This window comes from Papaver somniferum, chromosome 11 (assembly GCF_003573695.1).
Source record: "Papaver somniferum cultivar HN1 chromosome 11, ASM357369v1, whole genome shotgun sequence".
NCBI classification, from domain to species: domain Eukaryota; kingdom Viridiplantae; phylum Streptophyta; class Magnoliopsida; order Ranunculales; family Papaveraceae; genus Papaver; species Papaver somniferum.
Window position 1 is genome coordinate 103,715,249 of NC_039368.1, and position 19,670 is coordinate 103,734,918.

Here is a 19,670-nt window from a genome sequence, read left to right on the forward strand (position 1 = left end):
GGAATGCCGCAAAGAAAGAAACAAGGCTTTAAAATCTAGCTTCCGACTGGGAAAACCTTCTGACGATGAAACCTTTGATGAGTTTAACCAAAGACTTTCTCAAATAGTTAACTCCTCATATTCGTTAGGAAGAACTATTCCAGAGAAAGTTATGATGTGCAAAATTCTCAGGTCTCTACCATCAAGATACGAGTCTAAGAAACATGCCATTAAAGAAGCAAACGATATTTCTACACTCTCCATAAATACTCTTGTTGGAAAGTTAAAGATCTTTGATAATGAACACGCGTCTGGAAAAGAGGTGATTTCTCTTAAAGCTGCAAACAATATTGAGTCCTCTAAGGATAAATCTGTTTCGCAAGATACTAAGGATGTTACTCCACGACAATTTATAAAAATCTTGAGAGACATGAAAAAGAGTCTTTCTAAAGGTACAACATCTTCTAATGATGATGTACAATGCTTTAACTGTCGTGGTTTCGGGGATCTTTCTTCAGTATGTCCTAGCTGGAGCCGCAGACAATCGGCATATACAGAAGCTTTGCCTACTCTTGATGATGGACCTGAATTTTATAATCCCCAAGAGCACGCAGGCGAGGTTGCATTATCCTCTGAAAAAAAATCTTTTGGATACTAATTATGATTCTGACGAAGAAGTGTTCCATGTTGATCCAATTGCTAATAATATTCTTAAAGAATGTCATCAGAAACTCTCGGAAGCTGAAAGCACCATTTTCAGTGATAAAGTTAAATATGACAGACTTCGTAGTCGGAATAAAGACTTGCAAAAACAACTTTATTCTAGTGGTGCAAGAGATTATATCAACGAAATACGAAAGATTAAAGAAGAAATTGCCGAAGGTCGAGATCGGGAAATTACTCTAGCAAAGCTAGATAACTTGGAGAACATTGAGATGAACTTGTTATTTGATTTAGATCGATAATATCTCAATGTTCTATATGAATCATCTAAGAATGATCTAGTTATTGCACTCGAAAAGGTCAAAAGGTTGGAAGAAGAAAACTTGAGCTTAAAAGAGAGTTTGTCTACAAATAGCATCTCAGAAAAATTAACCTCGATATTGGGAGCATGTAGAATTCATCGTGATACACGAGGATTGGGCTATGAAGGAATAAACGCTCCTGGTATTTGCAAAGAGGTAAAAATTGTCAAAGCTAAAGATTTTTCTAAACCAAAACCTTCCACGGTTGACAAAAGTGAAGTATCTCTACCAACTGCCGACGACGAAAAGAGGAAATTCTGTCAAGCTCCAAAGCAAGCACATACACATCCAGGTAACTCTAAACATAACTTTTTCCATTCTACTAAATATTGTTTTTATTATGGAAAGCCAGGTCATTTGCAGAGCAATTGCAGATATCTTAAAAGAGATAAAACCATATCTGATTCTGTTAAGATGACAAGGTCTGATGTTCCAAACTGGAGAAAAATTGAGTCTCATAATATCAATTCTTATAGTATTTCCTCCAAGAAATTTCATAATTATATTGGGGAGAAAAAGAAACATGTTGCTCCAAAAGCTACTCAGAAATGGGTACCAAAGAAGATCAATAAAGCAACGAGTACTATTAAGAAGGATCTCCCAGACAAGAGTTCGACAAGGGATAACATCTTAAAAAGGTATGGAATAGTTATTGAAAGTTTGGAGGAAGTTTTTAAATTCCTAGAGTCCGTGTATGATTTTGTTTCGAATACCTGTGGTGAGCAAGATTTTGTTCACCTCAACACAACCTGATTGTGTTGAAATTGCATCCTCACTAAGAAGCCCTAGTAAATGCGGTGAGGATTGCAAAAGAATTGGGGTGCACATATTGTGTTAGGTAATATTTGAATATGTGGAACAATTATTGTTTCGAGCTAAGTCTAACTCGCTTACATATTTCTCTAAATATATGTTGGTAAGCTTTCGATTTGGCCAAGTTCATCTTTACCTAGTGACGAAAGTCATATTATGTTTCAATCACTTGAAAATGGCTTTGACGAAAAATAGTTTGTGAATAACAACTATATAACGTCCTCTAAGAATGTTTCAATGATTGTAATGAGAGTTTAGAAGATATAACCGTTGTTGTATATAAGCATTGTTTGGTAACACATATATGTATAAGTCCTTATTCCTTGAACCAAAGTCCGCGAACTTTGCTGCTCAGGAAAACCGGAACCAAGTCCGCGAACTGTCAGAGGTTCTCATCCCGAGAAAATCTGCTGGAGTTTGTGAATTGTATACAAACTTATTCCGGGTACTTAAATCCGCGAACCTAGTCCGCGAACTTAGGTTGGTTATTTTCTAAAAAACGATTATTCGTGAACTTAAAATTATATAAACTAAGGAATGCAAGTTTGCAAACCATGGCTATAAATTTCATGAATCGATTCGAGTGAATCAAATCGTTTTTGCTTCGATTGTGTCTTGTATACTTCTATAAGATCTAAGCAATTGAACAACTCTCTAACTAGTTCATTTGAGTCATTTGAACTAGTTATGGTTAAGATGAATATGGTTAAATACCATGCGTATGATTCTTAATTACCTAACTTGATTTGTGATTAAAAATTCTTAAGCATAACAGGTTAGAAGCGATAATCAAAACCATTGGATTTTGGTTTTTATTGTCAAAGAATCTTTTTCATAATCTTATGGTAACCATTCTTGGTGTAAATCCTTATGGAAAAGGTTATAATTCTTCCTTCTAAGCATATCAATTCTTGTTTATACAAGTTTGTATCTTAGAAAAGATGATCACAATACTTGATCTTCATGATTACATATTGTGTATTATTGCCATGAGATAATTCTATTTTTTAGTAACATGATCTCATGAGAGACTTTCAATGATTGGTTCTTAGTTCGTATCTCCTTGTGGGATTTCTAAAATCCAATATATAAATCCTTATCTCTGGAGTAAGTTCACTCTTGTTGTTCTTTCGGGAATGATATCTTATGGGGGAGAGTTCTTAATTGAACTTGTGCTTAATTTCCAAACCTTTGTGGGGAGAAGCGGTTGTGGAACATGTAGGGGTTAACTTGCATCTTAATAAATTCCTTGATGAAGTCACTAAGTTTCGACTCTGTGATATCATCTAAAGTAAAGTTGATATGTTTCTATTTTGGTCAAAAAGTTCCTCTATAAAAATTTCATTAGGATCCCACCAGTTTTCGTACATTTTCCAATTTATATTGACAAAAAGGGGGAGAATTATTATTTTGTAGTTCACACTACATATACACATGGTTTACGGATCATTATGTATGGGGGAGTAGTTTTCATTGTGAGATGAAGTATTGACTAAGGGGGAGTGATACATATCGTCGTAGTATTATTGTCAAAGTTGTGATACAATTGAACTTTCATGATGTATAATAATACTACGATGGATCTTCAACAAGTACAGGATGAACACACGCATAGTTGAAGAACCAAGGAAATCAAGCATGTTGGGTTTTGGAGCTGTAATGCTTTTATTTGTTTAAATCCATGTGTAAAATGGTTTTTTCACTAAAATTGACAAAGGGGGAGATTTTTAGAGCATTGCTTGGTTGAACCCACTAGCGTTGGTATGTCAAGCTAGTTGTCAATTTTCTTTGCCAAAATGCATTCTTGATTTAGTTTACTAAAGATAGTTTCGGACTAGATTAGGTCTAAGAAGAGCTATTCTTAAAGGATGAAGACTGAAGATTACAAGAAGACATCAAGAAGGACTTCATCAACAAAGGTATGTGGTGATTGATTTCATTTGGATTCTTGTTTAATTCTACTTTTCTAATCTATCGAAACAAATGCTCACTCTATGGAACAATTCCTATGACGGTTAATGTACATTTATGTATACATACTCGAGGTTATTTGAGCCACGACTTTTGTGACAATAACCTTTATCCCTGGAAAGGTTCTCATGTTATAGTGAATGAGCTTACGAATTCAACGAGCCAAGAAATCACTCAATTCCGAGTCATAACGATGAAGTTATAAGTGATTTATTAAAGTAACAGTTATAAGTGTTCCTGTAACTGTTACAGTTCATTAGTAGGAAACAATCCATGGACTGTTTGTAACGCTTCACGGACTTGGGCCCAATTACGTGACTAGAGTCTTTTTTAGTCAAATTGGTGATGTTTCTTTATCTAGGCAAGTTGGATATTAATCCAAACATATTTGATTACCATATTAAAGTGTTTGTGATTCCTTCTCAAGTTAAAATGTGATTTATTCACATAAATGCAATATTTGCTAGTTAATTATTTATTTAAATATTTTGGCAAGAGTTGTAACTTAGGAAAGACTCCCAAAATTAGGAGAGTCTTGAAAAAGGAAAATAGCTTTGCGTAGCTTCCAAGTTACCTTTCATTTAAATAAAGATTTCGTGAATGCTACACGTTTTCATCCCCTTTGGAAAATTGGTGTAAGCTCATAAGGTTGTTTTCCATGTCTTATGTTCTACGTGAACAAGAGTGAGATAAAAGTCTTTGTATTGGGGACCACAAATCCGAGTTGGATTTAATCTTCGTGATTGATCATACAACTTGTAATCTAGGTTTTTCACCTCTTGTGTATTCTAAAGTTTTCTCTTCTGATATAAAACCATTCAAGAGTTGTTGATCATAAACCCTAGGTTTTGATAGATTTTAGTTTCCGATCGTATACCAACACTTGTTAGTCGAAAACGGAAGCTAGAAAGAAAACTTCGATTAAGGTATCTCGTAAAAATCCTTAAGAAGTTTTAAACAAGATATCTATAGATTTATTCTATTTGTTCTTGTTGTAGTATTATTAGGGTTTTCTTAACTTGAAAATGGATCTTTGGAATCACCCGAGTTCACTTACGGAAATCAGGTTCACGGACTCCTTGTGTGTACTATACTGATTGTAAGTTAAAACCCTAATCTACAAGTTTATTTTGATATTACTTTTACCTAGTAATTTTTTTCTCAAAACAAACACAATATTTCCAAAACCTTTATTTACATCTAAAGGGAAATAAAATCGGCGTTTTGTGCAAACAAAAATCAAATCGTATCAATCGTGTTGGTGTATTTTATAAAGAGAGCCTTAGGTTCTGCTAGAAGATTTACGAGGAGAATTCCTAAAGACAATCGGCGTTGTGCTAGGAGTTTTATTGAGTGCTTGAATACAACTGAAGCAGGTATTACATCTAGTCTGAATAGGTAGTAGGAAATTGGTGTAACAGCTTATAATCAGTGTGTGTTTATTCTGGACTAGGTTCCGAGGTTTTTCTGCTTTTGCGGTTTCCTCGTTAACAAAATATTTGGTGTCTGTGTTATTTATTTTCCGCATTATATTTGTTTATATAATTGAATATCACAGGTTGTACGTAAATTCAATCAATTGTGAATCTGACCTTTGGGTTGTTGATTAAATTGACTGACACTTGGATATTGGTTTTTGATACCGTCCAAGTTATTTCGTATGTTCAATCGGGATCGCAAATTCCTATTTGTTTGATTGCGAATTGAATTGAGAAATTGAGATATAACTCTTTGATATACTTTTCTTAAGATTGACTCTGACTGTCTAGTTGATTATCTTGAAAGTATATTGGAGTTAGTCCATACATATTTCCAAACGAATTATTGGGTGTGGTTGTTAGACCCCCGCTTTTTCACAACTTACTTCTTGCGTTGTAGATAGTTGTCATCCTCCTTTAATTTACTAAGAATCCTAAACGGTGCCATACGTACTCGTGTCATTTTATCTACTTCATGCATTTTGTTGGGTTTGAGTCGCGCGACTTTTGCATATCCGTGAAGGTCAAGTGGATGTGGGTGGTTATGATGACAATCCATAGTTTTATTCATAACCTAATATTGTTCATCTTTGTTGAGGGAGTTATCCTTCAGGTTGAAAACGATCTTGAAAGGGCACTTTGTCTTCCTCGTCTTTGTCCTATTATTTCTCTCGGTCTTCCCAATATATATAAACCCTTTCTAGCCTTGCTATCGCCGGTTCCACATCGCTCACAAATACGCAATTTATATTCATTGCGTGTTCCTCATTCCAAGCCCTTGCTTCAAGTTTGTCTACGTTCATTCAAAAATAAATAATTAGTAAGAAAAACTTTGGAATATTCCAACATCATTAATATAAACACCAAATTCTTATATACCAAATCAGTTTGGAAGTGATCCTTAGTATCTTCATGAATTACGTGCACCAAGCACGATCTACAAGAATATACTTAATATCTTCGATATTCACCAAACCATCCGAACCTTTTCCGACAAATCACAGGAAGAGGTTCGGCTTGTTATAAAAATTTTGAATAAGCCGAACTAGTAAGTAACAAATAGGAAGGAAGTAGTAAAATCTAGGTTCGACATGTAAATTTTACATTTCGAATGAGCCGAACTGTTCATCTTGTATAGCAAACCAGGTCGCTGAACTGTAGTGAAAAGAAAACAATTTTTAGGTGATTTCAACCTAGAAATTAAACATAACCTGGAAGTACACCTGTGTATTACTAGCATTGGGTTCCTCATTGAAGTATTCATCATCTGGTTGGCTCATAAAATCATCATCATGAGTTTGATTTTGAGTTTGAGCTTGAGATTGAGTTTTAGTTTGTGTAAAATCATTCTTATAATCTAAAAAATCAGCCATTTCCGGATCATTGTTGTAGTTGATGTGTATTTTCTTAGCTTTTCTAGACGAGTATTCTCTCTCATCCATTGAGATTACTTGAATGAAATTACAAGTTTTTTCCTCACTTCCCTTTCTCATTCTCTGAAAAAGCTAACTTTTTTTTATTCCAAAAAATTTATCATCAACACAAACTTTTATAACATAATTATCTTAATCAATAATCATTAATATTAATCAGTAATTAAGATTATTAACAACTAATCATTCTTATTAACACTAATACATAAATGGTAGATTTCCATTACAAAAAATAGTTGGTTAAGGGGCTTTTAATTTTACTATCTATAACCCATTTTGTCTTTATTCAGTACGCTCTAAAACAGGGTTCCAGTTTTTTGGGACACACGTTTGGGATATTATGCATGACATTCGGTTATTCGTCGAAAGTGAGACACCGAAACTTACCGTCACACCCATTTTTATAATTTAAATTTGGAGCATAGATAGATACATCTCTCCTACTTCTCTCTAAAAAAAAAAAAAATTCTTAGAACTTCCTCCTTCTTCCTGCTCAGATCTAATCCAAAAAAGGACTAGATCTGAGAAAGGATTTTTAGTTTTTTATAAATAAGAATAAATAAATTTGTGTTTTAGTTTTTATTGTTGTTGTTTTTTGTGTATATGGACACATTTCTTCGCTGTTTGGGAGATATTTTCTTCGTCTTTTGGACGATTTTCTCTTTGCTTTAATAACGATTTTTTCAAATCTCTATGGTGTTCCTTGGCTTGTTATTCTCGATTCATCAAAAACATCAACGATTCTGCTTGGTGTCTCTTTGGATTCATCTTCAACAAGAAGGATTTAGGGCACCCGGATTCGTTTGGATCTACAAGATTTTGGCAAAATACTTCATTTCATTTGGAGCATCTCTTATTGAAGAAGATAATCATTTTAAATGGTCGGAGTTGATTCCGGTTTGCACCATCATTCATCACTACTACATCTACAAAAATCGGATGTCTTTGCGGTTCATGGCTCTTTGTCTTCGCGATGTACTTGTAATTGTTGTCATCATTTATATTGTGGTTTTGATTATCTTGTATTTTGGTGTTTTTGATAATCTTTTAAGCAATCATGTAATCATCATTTTAGCTTGAATGAATCGAAATGTGAGTTCCACAAATAAAGGGCATACATAATAAGGACAAAACGGGGTCATTAGATAGTGTTTGTATAGTCCCCCTTAGCTAACCGTTATCTGATTCGATGGATTTATGAACTTGAAACTAACTGTAAAAACTTTACTGTGGGTTGGTTAGTTTATCTAAAATTAAATCCCAACCGTAAATCTATTTAAAACTTCCGAAAATATTTTAACTCAAGATATTTTATGATTAGTTTTAGGAGAGTCAAACCGAACTGTAAATCAATTTACGGTACGGTTAAAAACCTAGCCATAACAACACATGTAATCTTATTTTTCTTTGATTTACAGTTAAGAGTTCTTAATTACCTAACTGTAGCAACTCCAGAAAAAATAGTGGGTTTTTCGAATACATAATAATTCAATTGTGCTTAGACAATCGTAATTGAGGTTTATCAAAGATGATGAGATGATTTAACTGAAAAACTAATGAAGAATTTACGATTAATGAAGGAAATGAGCGAATTTTTGAGAATTGGGTTTTGATTTTAGTTTGTAGGTTTTTTTTTTGGTGTAGGGTAACTTAGAAATTTGCTATTGCTGTTAGAGCATAGCTCGGTTGAACCCACCAAGCGTTGGTATGTCAAGTTTGGTTGTCATATTTTAGTGAATCAAAACTCATGTTAAGAGTCGCTTGATTATGTACTAGAGTCAACTTCGTATAGGTTAGCTTGAAAGTATTAGGATATGAGACATTACAAGTATTACGAAGACTTGAAGATGTGAAGAAGCAAGGAGCTACAACGACAACAATCATCCTTCCACTTAAGGTTAGTGATATTTGACTTGAACTGTTTCATTCCCTAATGTATCTTTCAAGTCGTGCATATTGAAAATAAAACTGCGAAGCATATTTGAACTCTAGATAGACATAGTATTAAGGAATACAATACGAGGTTTATTGCTTAACCATTAAACTTTGTAGATAAGACATCGCCATAATCATTTGAATGCTATTGTGATTATGTATGGGTATGAGGTGAGGATTTCATCCTAGGGAACAATGTTTTACATGTTTCTAAGGAAGTAAGTTCATAAACTTGTTTGTGAACTGAAAAGGAAATTGCCAGGTATTATTGGTTTTGTTATTCATTGATTATCTTATGAACAACCAATATGTGTGATTGAGTATAACCAATTACAACTTTTTTGTGTTCTTAGTAGATCTATTCACAAAGGCCTGACTTATGTATTGGTATGACTTTTATTAGTAAAACCAATGTTAAGTAATCACCTGAGATGGTATGATCGGGTTTGTGACTTTATGTCTGACCAAAACTGGGAAGAGGGGAACCGATCCTAGTAAAAGATGCAATACATCACAAAGGGGAACCGATCCTTGTATGAGGTGCAACAGGTTTATAGCAGAAAGGGGAACCGATCTTATGGACATGTGCAACACGTTTTTAGGCAAGGGGGAACCGATCTTATGGAAATGTGCAACACATTCAAGTTAGATACCGTATATATGTGGGGAACCGATCCTAGTACCTAGTCAACCGAGTTTTGGAAAGCTAGTGTAACTATGCACAGTACTCACATGGAGGTAGAACCGAAACTTGTTTTGGTAGAACCGTTAAACCCATGATTGTGATTGAATATTATTTGATCAATCGCATAGTTCTTGAAAGTCGGATGAACCAATTCTAAACTTGTTTGGAAGTGTGGAAAATCGGTTTCAAGGTTGTAAGTATGAAAAAAACTTACAAAGTTAGGATGTCGACATACTTTGAACACGTGTTGTGAATGTTTATTATTTAATTGTTCAAAGTTATTCTTTAATACCTAAAGGAAGAGAATCCCACGATCGAAACATAAATAAGTTAAGAATCTTTTAATTAAGGTTATTAATTTCATATTTAGGAAAATAAGAATTAGTAATGTGCATTTACTAATCAAAGATTTTCTGAGAGATTTTGATCATTATTTTTGGACAGAGCATTTCCAGGAATTATGGAAACCGAATTTGTGCTTTAATGAATATCTTGAGAATATTTTCGGTTTTGGAAATTCCTTGGTGTCCAAACTTCCTAGTCTATAAATACTGAAGTTTGCATTTCTAGCAAACTAATCCTTCGTAACAGCAAACTACCTCTTGTTGTGCTGCTACTGGTGAAGCCACCTATTCGGAGAGGAGAGTAACCTAATTAGGTGAAATCTCTTATGGCCTCTCGGTTTAAAGTCCTCTTTGGGATTGAGAAGCTCTAGTCAGTACCGTTGGTGGGAAACTAGATAATTGCGGTTTATCTTTTGTTTTCATTGATTTGATTGACTAATGGTGGTTGAACTTTGATTGCACCTAGTTTATTTATGCTTGAGAATCTTCTCTTCTGATATAAGATTTACTCAAACTAGTTCAGAGTTTCGACAGGGATACTTAGACTATTGTTAGTTCTAAAGACGATCTTGTGATAATCCATTGTTAACAGACTCCGTTTTGTGCGTGATTGATCACAAGAGATTCAAGTGATTGTGTGCAGGTGTTTATTGAAGATCTAAGAAAATTTGAAGACGAAGAAGATATTGAAGATTTCTGATTTGTGATTTGTGAGTTCATAATCTTTGGTGTGCACAATACTTGTTTCGGTAAAAAGAGGATCCAATTAATAATCGGTTTTATTCTTGTGATTGAATTGAATTGATTAATTTAGTAAATCGGCATCAACACAATTCTTTGGATTAAGAGTGTTGATTGCAAAATATTAACGATTACTTTGGTAATTGAACATAAGATATATCTAAGGACCTGACGAAGGAGTTTATATTAAGATAAACAGAAGAGCGTTTGTCCGAATCATATCACATGGTTGAAGAGAGTTGATACCAAATAGATTTGTTGAAAGGAATTGATCCAAGTACGTGACTTATTTATAAGTTGGAGGCACTACACCAAATTCTGGGATTTGAAACAGAATCAAGCCGTTATGAAATGGGGTTGTAACGGCTTTCGCCTGTTCCAAAAGTGGGTGTTACATTTTCTTCGTAACAGCAATGTAGCCGTTACGAATTCTGAATTGTAACGTCGGTAGTAACAGCTGGGGGCCGTTACGAATTATTTGTAACAACATGGTCGTAACAGGCTCAAGCCGTTACAATGTGGCATATTAGTAACGTGCTGAAGCCGTTACTACGTGGAAATTTAAAACAACTTGAAGCCGTTACGAACTTTTTTTGTAACACCAAAAAAATTACTGCTAGTCAACATTGACCTGGTCAAAATTGGTCAATATTGACCAGGTCAATGCCTACTGGCAGTTCATTTTCTGCCGGAAACATGCCGGAATTCTAAATTCAATGCCTGTATACATTCATCATCCACATTCAACAACAATTTCTTCAATCTATTCATATCCACTTTCATTCAGTTCAGATTTATATTACAAAAGAACTGAACAGATAGATAAACTACAAAATAACTAAAATTTCTCAAGTACCAAACTTTTTTTTTTTTTCAAGTATCAAATTTCTAAGGGAATACATGGAAGGTTCCAAACACATAGAAACTTACTAACTTCCTACAATACTTGAATACATGGAACTTACAAATCTTAGCTGCTTTGTTCTCCACCCTTTCTGATGATTCAAATAAACGCAAATAAGCTTTATACCCTTTGCAGGCTTGCTTTGTTGAAAGCTTGAGCATCAGAAAACTCGATGTAGGCAATCCTGCAAAATACAACATGCAGCATTATTATGACAAGTAAACTGGAAGAAATAATGTTCAAAAAACGCAGTTCACGTAAATGCAAACAACCAATATATACGTGGGTGTAACACCAATTTGTTTTGTTTCTTAGATGTTGGTAGTAAGGTATACTTGGAGCAGAAGACATACTAGAAGGGAGAAGTTATTGCTGCAGGGAAGTAAGAGAAGTACTTACCATGTAATATAGCAGGTACACATGTTGATGCCAACCCCCTCGCAAGTATAAACTGAAGGTCAAAACCACATATTATAAGCAATCTCTAGGTTAACTTGAAACTAAAATGAACTTCTCCGTGCTCACAGTAGCACTACCCGATATCTCTAGTGAGAACAACATTTCCGATTGTCTTCCTATTTCTTTAAGCTCCAAAACACCTGTATCCACTCCAACTGCTTCTGAAAGGATTTAGAAGCATACATTAGATGCATTACAAATAAATACAGTTCAGAAGGAGATAAGTATTCAGTATACCTTGCTTCATAAGATTCCATTAAGCCAAGGTAGTAAAAAGTAGTTGGAGTGGTTAAATTTCCAAAAGTATACATAGTACATGAGAAAGAGAACTTGGAACCAATTGCTAAAGGAAATAGTTTACGTAAGTAAAGAAGTTTAGCATCTTTACTTGAAATAGATGGAAACATCCTCCTCAGTTAATGTACTTTCAGCGGGAGAAGTCCATAAGCTTCATAAGTTGGCACTATCTTTGGTCCTGCAACCTACCAAAGATAATAAGCTCTCTTACCAGAACTGAGTACACAATTATAAGAAACAGAAAATCAATCAAGTATTCAAGTGAAGTACTTAACTTGTAATCGAGAAGGTTCACAAAAGCTGATGCCAATCCCACTGCAGTTCACTTCCCACCAAATTTACTAAGTTCATTGAAACTTCCTACATAGAAACTTACAAAGTTCATAGAAACTACCTACATTGAAACTTACAAAAATTGCTAAGGGATTCTCCAACCTTTCTGATCTCATAACAGAGCATCATTCAATTAACCTGCAAACCGAACAATGACAAACAATGGTTATATACTATAAGGGAATGCACTCAAACATCATTCAGCTAGCTAGTTATAGTACTAATTATCCATGTTTCAAACGCTCCATCCAATAATAGTAAAATTTGCGTAAAATAGAAGTAGGTTCATCTGATTAGTTAAAGAATTAAAACTAGTCCCACCAGAGCCTTCCAAATAGCCTGAAATACAAGCAGCCATGTAAAATTAGGTATCACTTTAGTATTCTGTTATAAACATATCGAGATGTCCCCATCAGTTTCAAAACCAACAATATGGAATTTAAGCAAATTACAGGCAGAGAAACCAGCTTTACCTCTTGTCCATCAGGGCCAACTTCTTTGACTTCACGTGTGAGGGAATCAAGAATGGTATCAGGATCAGCCACGATCAACTTGAATGCCTAGTAAACAATAAAATATCAGAATAAACTACACCAAATCTATATAAACTCCTGGATATATTGCATTGATAAAATTGAACACTTGAGCAGATAAGTCGAAATATAAAGAGATGCAATTCTAAGTAGCCTGACAAGTGACAATCGTAGAGACAGTTTCGCATTCCTCAAACAAAAAATTCATACTGCAAGGAGCTCAACTTCTAGTGTACTTTGAGATTTGCCAATTCAGCAGTTGAAAGAGTAAAAGCTACATAAGAAATAGTGCTATAGTCTATAGAAACATACCTCATCACCAGGTAGTGTACTAGCACCAGTAATCGTAATGTCCTGCTTCTTTCCAGTACCCTTGTCAGTAGCGGCAACAGACAAAATACCATTTGCATCAATGTCAAACTTGACTTCAATCTGAGGGGCACCACGTGGGGGTGAAGGAACACCATCTAGACGGAAGCTTCTGAGTGACCTATTGTCTCTCACAAACTCTCTTTCACCTTGTAGTACATTTATGTCAACACTTGTTTGTCCATCTGAAGCTGTAGAGAACACCTCTGATTTTGAAGTGGGCAATGTGCTATTTCTCGGGATGATCTTGGTCATCACACCTCCCAATGTTTCCAGTCCAAGAGACAATGGTGAGACATCCAGGAGAACAATGTCACTCACATCCCCAGAAAAAACACTAGCCTGGTTCAAAAAATCAAGAAACAGTTAAGTAACCCAGTATTTGTGGATTTATGTTGTCACTCGCATGAGTATATATCAACTACGACAAGAAATTTTTTAAAACTAACCTGAACTGCAGCACCAAGAGCAACAACTTCATCAGGATTCACTGTAACATTTGGGTCTTTACCAGTCAATGATTTAACAAGCTCCTGGACAGCTGGGATACGTGTGGACCCACCAACAAGGATCACCTCATCCAAGTCTTTGAAACTGAGCTTTGCATCTTTCAAAGAGTTCTGAACTGGAACTTTTAGTCTAAGAAAGTTGTTTCCAAGAGAAGACAGGAGTTAGAGCTACGAAAGCCTCACAGCCAGATGTGTCAAAATACTGCTGGTGATGAATAAAGGAGATTACATACCGATCAAGAAGGTCCGAGCACAACTCCTCGAACTTGGCCCTTGTAAGAGTGGTCTAGATGTGCTCGGGACCATCAGTTGTTGCAGTAATGAAAGGCAAACTGCAAAGCAGAACGGGTACACAACAGTAAGCTTACACATGTACATCACAAATGAAAGCCTGCACCAACCTTGTCGAAGTTATCACCTCCTAAATGAGTATCTCCAGAGGTAGATAACACCTCAAATACTCCATCACCAACTTCGAGAACCACAACAGAGGCAGAGAAGCGTATTCAATATAAGCTTGTTTAAAACATTGATGCTCAAGAAAAACTTGGAGTCTGACTCTCAGGCCTTTGAACATTCAGCAACACCTCAAAAGCATCAATACACTTAAACCACAGATAAGAGATAACTGCTCATCAAAGTGTCCATTTTAACATCTAACTAGCCTGTTTCTAAATTAGGCATCTTCAAAAAGCCTGAAAACTGAAAAGACTACATCTAAAACAATATTTGGTAATACATGCACTCATATGACACAATGAATTGCACAAAAATAAACTTCAAAATTCGAATGAAGTACCTGAAACATCAAAGGTACCACCACCAAGATCGAACACTAGAATTGTTTCATTATTTTTCTTCTCAAACCCATAGGCCAATGAAGCAGAAGTTGGCTCGTTGATGATACGACGAACCTCTAAACCAACAATTCTTCCAGCATCCTTTGTTGCTGTCCTTTGAACGTCATTGAAGTAGGCAGGTACTGTAACAACAACTTTTGTAACTTTGTCATTCAAAAACTTTGATGCATCATCCAAATTTTCTCAAGACCTGTAAGCAAAAAGATGTAAGCACTATTTCATCAAAATGCAAAACCAAAAAAAAAACAGAACACTAAGCTAGTAACAATACCTTAGAGAGTGAGAAGCTTTCCCCTGTGTTTCACTCTAATTTTTCCAATACTTGGACAAGACTCTACAGAACCAATAATAATCACCCAATTAATAAACGATTAAAAATCAATGAATTCTGGAGAATTACAGAGCTGAAACCTGGATTCTCCAAAATATGACCATCAATATAAATCTGAATATGAACCAATTCCTTAAAATTTCCTTGTCTTTCAACATCCAAAATAACCCTTTGAAATTCAAACAAAATCACAAAAACAAATCTAAAATAAAAATTGATCAAACAAACACTAAATGATATAGATTAGAGAACCTGAGCTTGACAAGCGCCTTCGTCAAATTTTGGTAACAAATAATTCGGATGTGACTGAAGAAGGTAAGATAGCTCGACGTCATAATCAATTAGATCTGCAAAACTGTATGTAGAAATAAAATCTTAATAGATGAATTCCTTATTCAATTTCCTACAAATCAATTATCAAATCAAATGAAACCCTAATTATAGCTTCAGGTTACCTTTTTAGCGGATTCTGGATCCACCACTCGAATCAGTATCACTGCCGAAAACTATTCTTCGATCAATTCCTTTTTCTCTCGATCACTAAACCTTCATCTTGCCTCTTAAATCACATAGAAGAAAAAGAAGATAAAACAGAAAACGAGTTAAGAATGCAAACCGATATCTTCTAGGTTGGAAGAACACAGAGACCTACAAGGAAAAATCAAGGAAAGAAAAAGAAACTGAATCGAAGGATGTTCTTCGGGTTGGGTAGAGAGAATGAGAGAGAGCAACAGAGAGTAAGAGGGACGATGAGGCGGAGAAAAAGAGATAAGATGTAGTAATGTGGAGTGGGAATGAAATCTAGGGTTTTATGATTGAGATGCATCTCGAGAATAGAATGAAGGGTAGAGATATTATCTTAGGTATACACGGTGTAGATGAAAGGCTAGAAAGCGCGCATGTGAATGGCACACGCACATATTCCAGGTGTTACGACCCATGTGTGACCAAGCGTGCGATTGGCACGCCTATTAAAAATTTAGACTGCTGGTACCTCTTACGTATTTCTGAAAATTTCGTAACGGCCACAGCCTGTTCCAAATTTTACGTAATGGCCATTTGTAACAGAAATTTCGTAACGGTCAGTAAGCCGTTACGAAGTCCTATTACGAATCCGGGAATTTGGTGTAGTGAGGCGTGGGAATACAGATGGAACTAGGTGAACTATAGGTTTAGTTGCTTGGTCTCAACTATACGAAGTTGGTGTAATTTTGTGTAACGGCTTAATCCAGAGAGTATCCAATTCTGGACTAGGTCCCGGGGTTTTTTCTGCATTTGCGGTTTTCCTCGTTAACAAAATCTTGTTGCGTTACTTACTTTTATTTTCCACAATTCTAATTGTATTTATTATGATTTAAAGTAAATCACACAAACGTTAATTCCTATTTACTTGATAAGTGAATCCTATTGTGTTTGGTTAAGTCTGAACCTTTTTATCAAGTAAACATACTTCGTCGTTGTATTGTCTCGATCTCGTATCCATAGACGATCACACGAAGTGTGAACCGATTAGTTGCATTGTCTTGACTCAGTCCATAGATAATCACTTTCGGAGAAAGGACTTATAGGTAGGAAAATTTTTAGATTGAGGTATATTTGGGTACCGTCGTCTTTTAAATTGCATCAAGACACCCCATAACCAACTTTTTAGTCACTAAGAATCCATGTGAAGTCCCTCTATTGGAATGTAAAGTCCCTATATTAGGTTTCTAGATCAAAGCATGTTTTTAGATAAAACCTGAAAACCAAACATCAGTTAACCCTTTTGATTTTCCAACTAAATTGCGATGGGTTGTGTCATTTTATTATAACAAGTACATGTAAGGTTTTTAATTAAAGGTTATTGTTATGTACCCGGAGTTCCCCAAGTATTATTCTAGGTGTTTAACTAATTAAGCATTCATTAGTCCCTTAAGTGTGTTAGTTATCCAGGCAGATCTTGCCGCGTGTCTAACTTAAGATGGTAGATTTTAGGGCTTCTGATTGGTAGATATAAATGTGTAATAGAGAGAGTGGTGTTAAGCATGATTAATGAACTTCATTTCCTTGGCTGCGTTCACCTGAAGCAGATTATCTTCCTTATTCTTCTTCTTTTTCCTTTTCTTCTTCATCTTCTTCTTCTTTAATTTCGTCTATTCTGTTCTCTTATCCTCTTCATCATCCTTCTTCCTGTTGATCTCTGATACTCCTTCTTCTATAGGATCTTGATAATAATTGTACTAAAAACAGTACATTTGGCATCAACGCCGTTTATTTCTTCAATCATGGGTACCAATAATTTTACTTTTAAAGATCTCTCTGATTTTCATAGACAAAATTTACAGAAATTCACTGACTTAGACACCAAAGTAACGAAGATGAGTCAACAATTAAAGGAACAATCAACTAGTATGCATGCTTATTAAGAACAGACGAACGACAATTTGAAATTGCTATCCAGCCAAATGGCGAAACTAATTCAAGTTTCTCGTTCTTCGCATCACAACAATGGAGATACGAGAATTTTGAGTACGCCTGGGTTTACACCAATAGGAGGTAACAACCACTTTGGTCATAATTTTTCAGGAGAGACATCTTATGCTCGACAGCAGCGTGTTCCAGAGCTCGATTTCCCTAGATTCAAATTGAGAGAATCTGCATGGCTGGGTACAAAAAAGTAAGACGTATTTCCACATTTACAACACAGAAGAGAATCAAAAGGTCGGTGTTGATTCCATATACTTAGAAGGTAAAGACGATAAATGGTTCCTTAATTTTCAAATTGGAAAACCTTTTCTATATTGGAGAGAGTTAGCTGATGGTGTTTGTGCTAGATTTGAAAATCAAATGGATGATAATTTTATTGGAAGTTTTAGTAAGTTATATCAAGTTACTAGTGTAGAAGAGTATTTTGAGCAATTTGAATCCCTTAAGGCTTTAATGCTTAGTAACAATCCTCACCTAATAGAACAATACTTTGTCATGAGTTTCATTAGTGGATTGAAGGTTGAAATCAAAAATTATGTGTTAATGTTCCACCCCTCCACATTGTTACAAGCTTTCTCTTTGGACAAAATGCAAGAACAAAAGTGTACATAACAAGCTAATCCTGGGAAGCCACTTCAAAGATCCTTTTCAAATTCCTTTTCCAGCAATAGGCCCTTTACTACTTCAGCTTCACAATTTCCACCAAAACCCCTTCAGACTACATCCCCTTCCACCCAATTTACTCCTAAGTATGAAAATACTACCCCTAAATCCAGCCCTCCCATTCCACCCATTAAGAGATTAATTCAAGAACAAATGAGGATAAGAAGGGAAAAGGTTTTATGTACAATTGTGATACAAGTTACACACCGGGACATATCTGTAAAAGGCAACAATTGTTTATGGTGCAAGTAGAACAAACTGAATCATCTGAAGAGATACAAGATGAAGTTTTTAAATAGGCTATAGAATCTCCAGTGAAGTCTGACATGGAGATATCCTTGTATTCTCTGACCGGTAGTGTTGTTGGTGATACAATAATAATTTCTGGAGCTATTAAAAGGCATAAGGTGTCAATACCGATAGACACTGGAAGCACCCATAGCTTCATTGATTGTGACTTGGCAAAGAAACTAAGATGCTCCATTGAACCCACAGGGCACATGCTGGTTACTGTTGCTAATGGGGATAAGACAATTAGCTATAAAATATGTTCACAACTACAATAGACCATGTAGGGTCATGAATTCATGGAAGACTTAAGAACATTACTATTGGGAGGTTGTGACATGGTATTAGGTGTTGATTGGTTGAGAAAGTTAGGAGATCTAATGTTTAACTTCTCCAAATTGAGTATATCATTCAAGTATTAGGGCAAGAGGGTTGTGCTTACTGGTAATGTAGAAATTCCAACACTAAAGATGATGAGTGGTGAAGCAGTAGAGAAATACTTAAATAAAAACACTCATGGCCTCATTGGTCAACTCTTTTCCATCACACCCCAATTTTCAACTCCTACCACTCCTCCATCCATATTTCCACTATTACAAGAATTTCAAGATATATTTGAGGAGCCAAAACAATTGCCACACACCAGGAATTTGAATCATACCATACCTCTCAAACCTAATTCCATACCTACAAGCCAAAGGCCCTATAAATGCCCATACATACAAAAAGGTGTGGTGGAGCAGCTTGTAAAGGGGATGCTCAGTACTGTCATTATACAAACTAGCCATAGTCTATTTGCTGCTCCCATTCAGTTAGTCAAGAAAGAAAGATAATACATGGAGGTTCTGTGTAGACTATAGAAGATTGAATGGTATCACCGTCAATGACAAATTTCCAATTCCAATCATTGAAAAATTGTTAGATGAGTTAAATGGAGCAGTGATATTCACCAAGATTGACTTGAGGACTGACTACCATCAGATAAGGGTTAATGTGGCAGACATTTACAAGACATCCTTCAGAACTCACCATGGGCACTATGAGTTCAAGGTAATGCCATTTGGCCTAACAAATGCCCCTGCAACTTTCCAGGCCCTCACGGATGAAGTTTTCCAAGAACATTTGAAAAAATTCATACTGGTTTTCTTTGATGATATTCTGATTTATAGTTCTTCCCTACAAGAACATTTGGAGCACCTAAACACCACTTTTTCATTGTTGAGAGCACATGAGTTGTATGCAAAGATCTCTAAG

At 35.4% G+C, this 19,670-nt stretch overlaps 1 long non-coding RNA gene and 1 pseudogene across 1 annotated transcript; both read right to left on the reverse strand.

The window, feature by feature from the left end:
• Nucleotides 1–11,143: 11,143 nt before the first annotated feature.
• Nucleotides 11,144–15,103, reverse strand: LOC113324850 (annotated as a pseudogene).
• A 35-nt stretch (nt 15,104–15,138) lies between these two features.
• LOC113321287 lies at nt 15,139–15,692 on the reverse strand. Its single transcript, XR_003346590.1, has 3 exons — nt 15,455–15,692; nt 15,252–15,354; nt 15,139–15,168 (listed from the first exon to the last, which is right to left on the reverse strand). It is a non-coding gene; the product is annotated as an uncharacterized LOC113321287 (long non-coding RNA).
• Between the last annotated feature and the right edge of the window lie 3,978 nt (nt 15,693–19,670).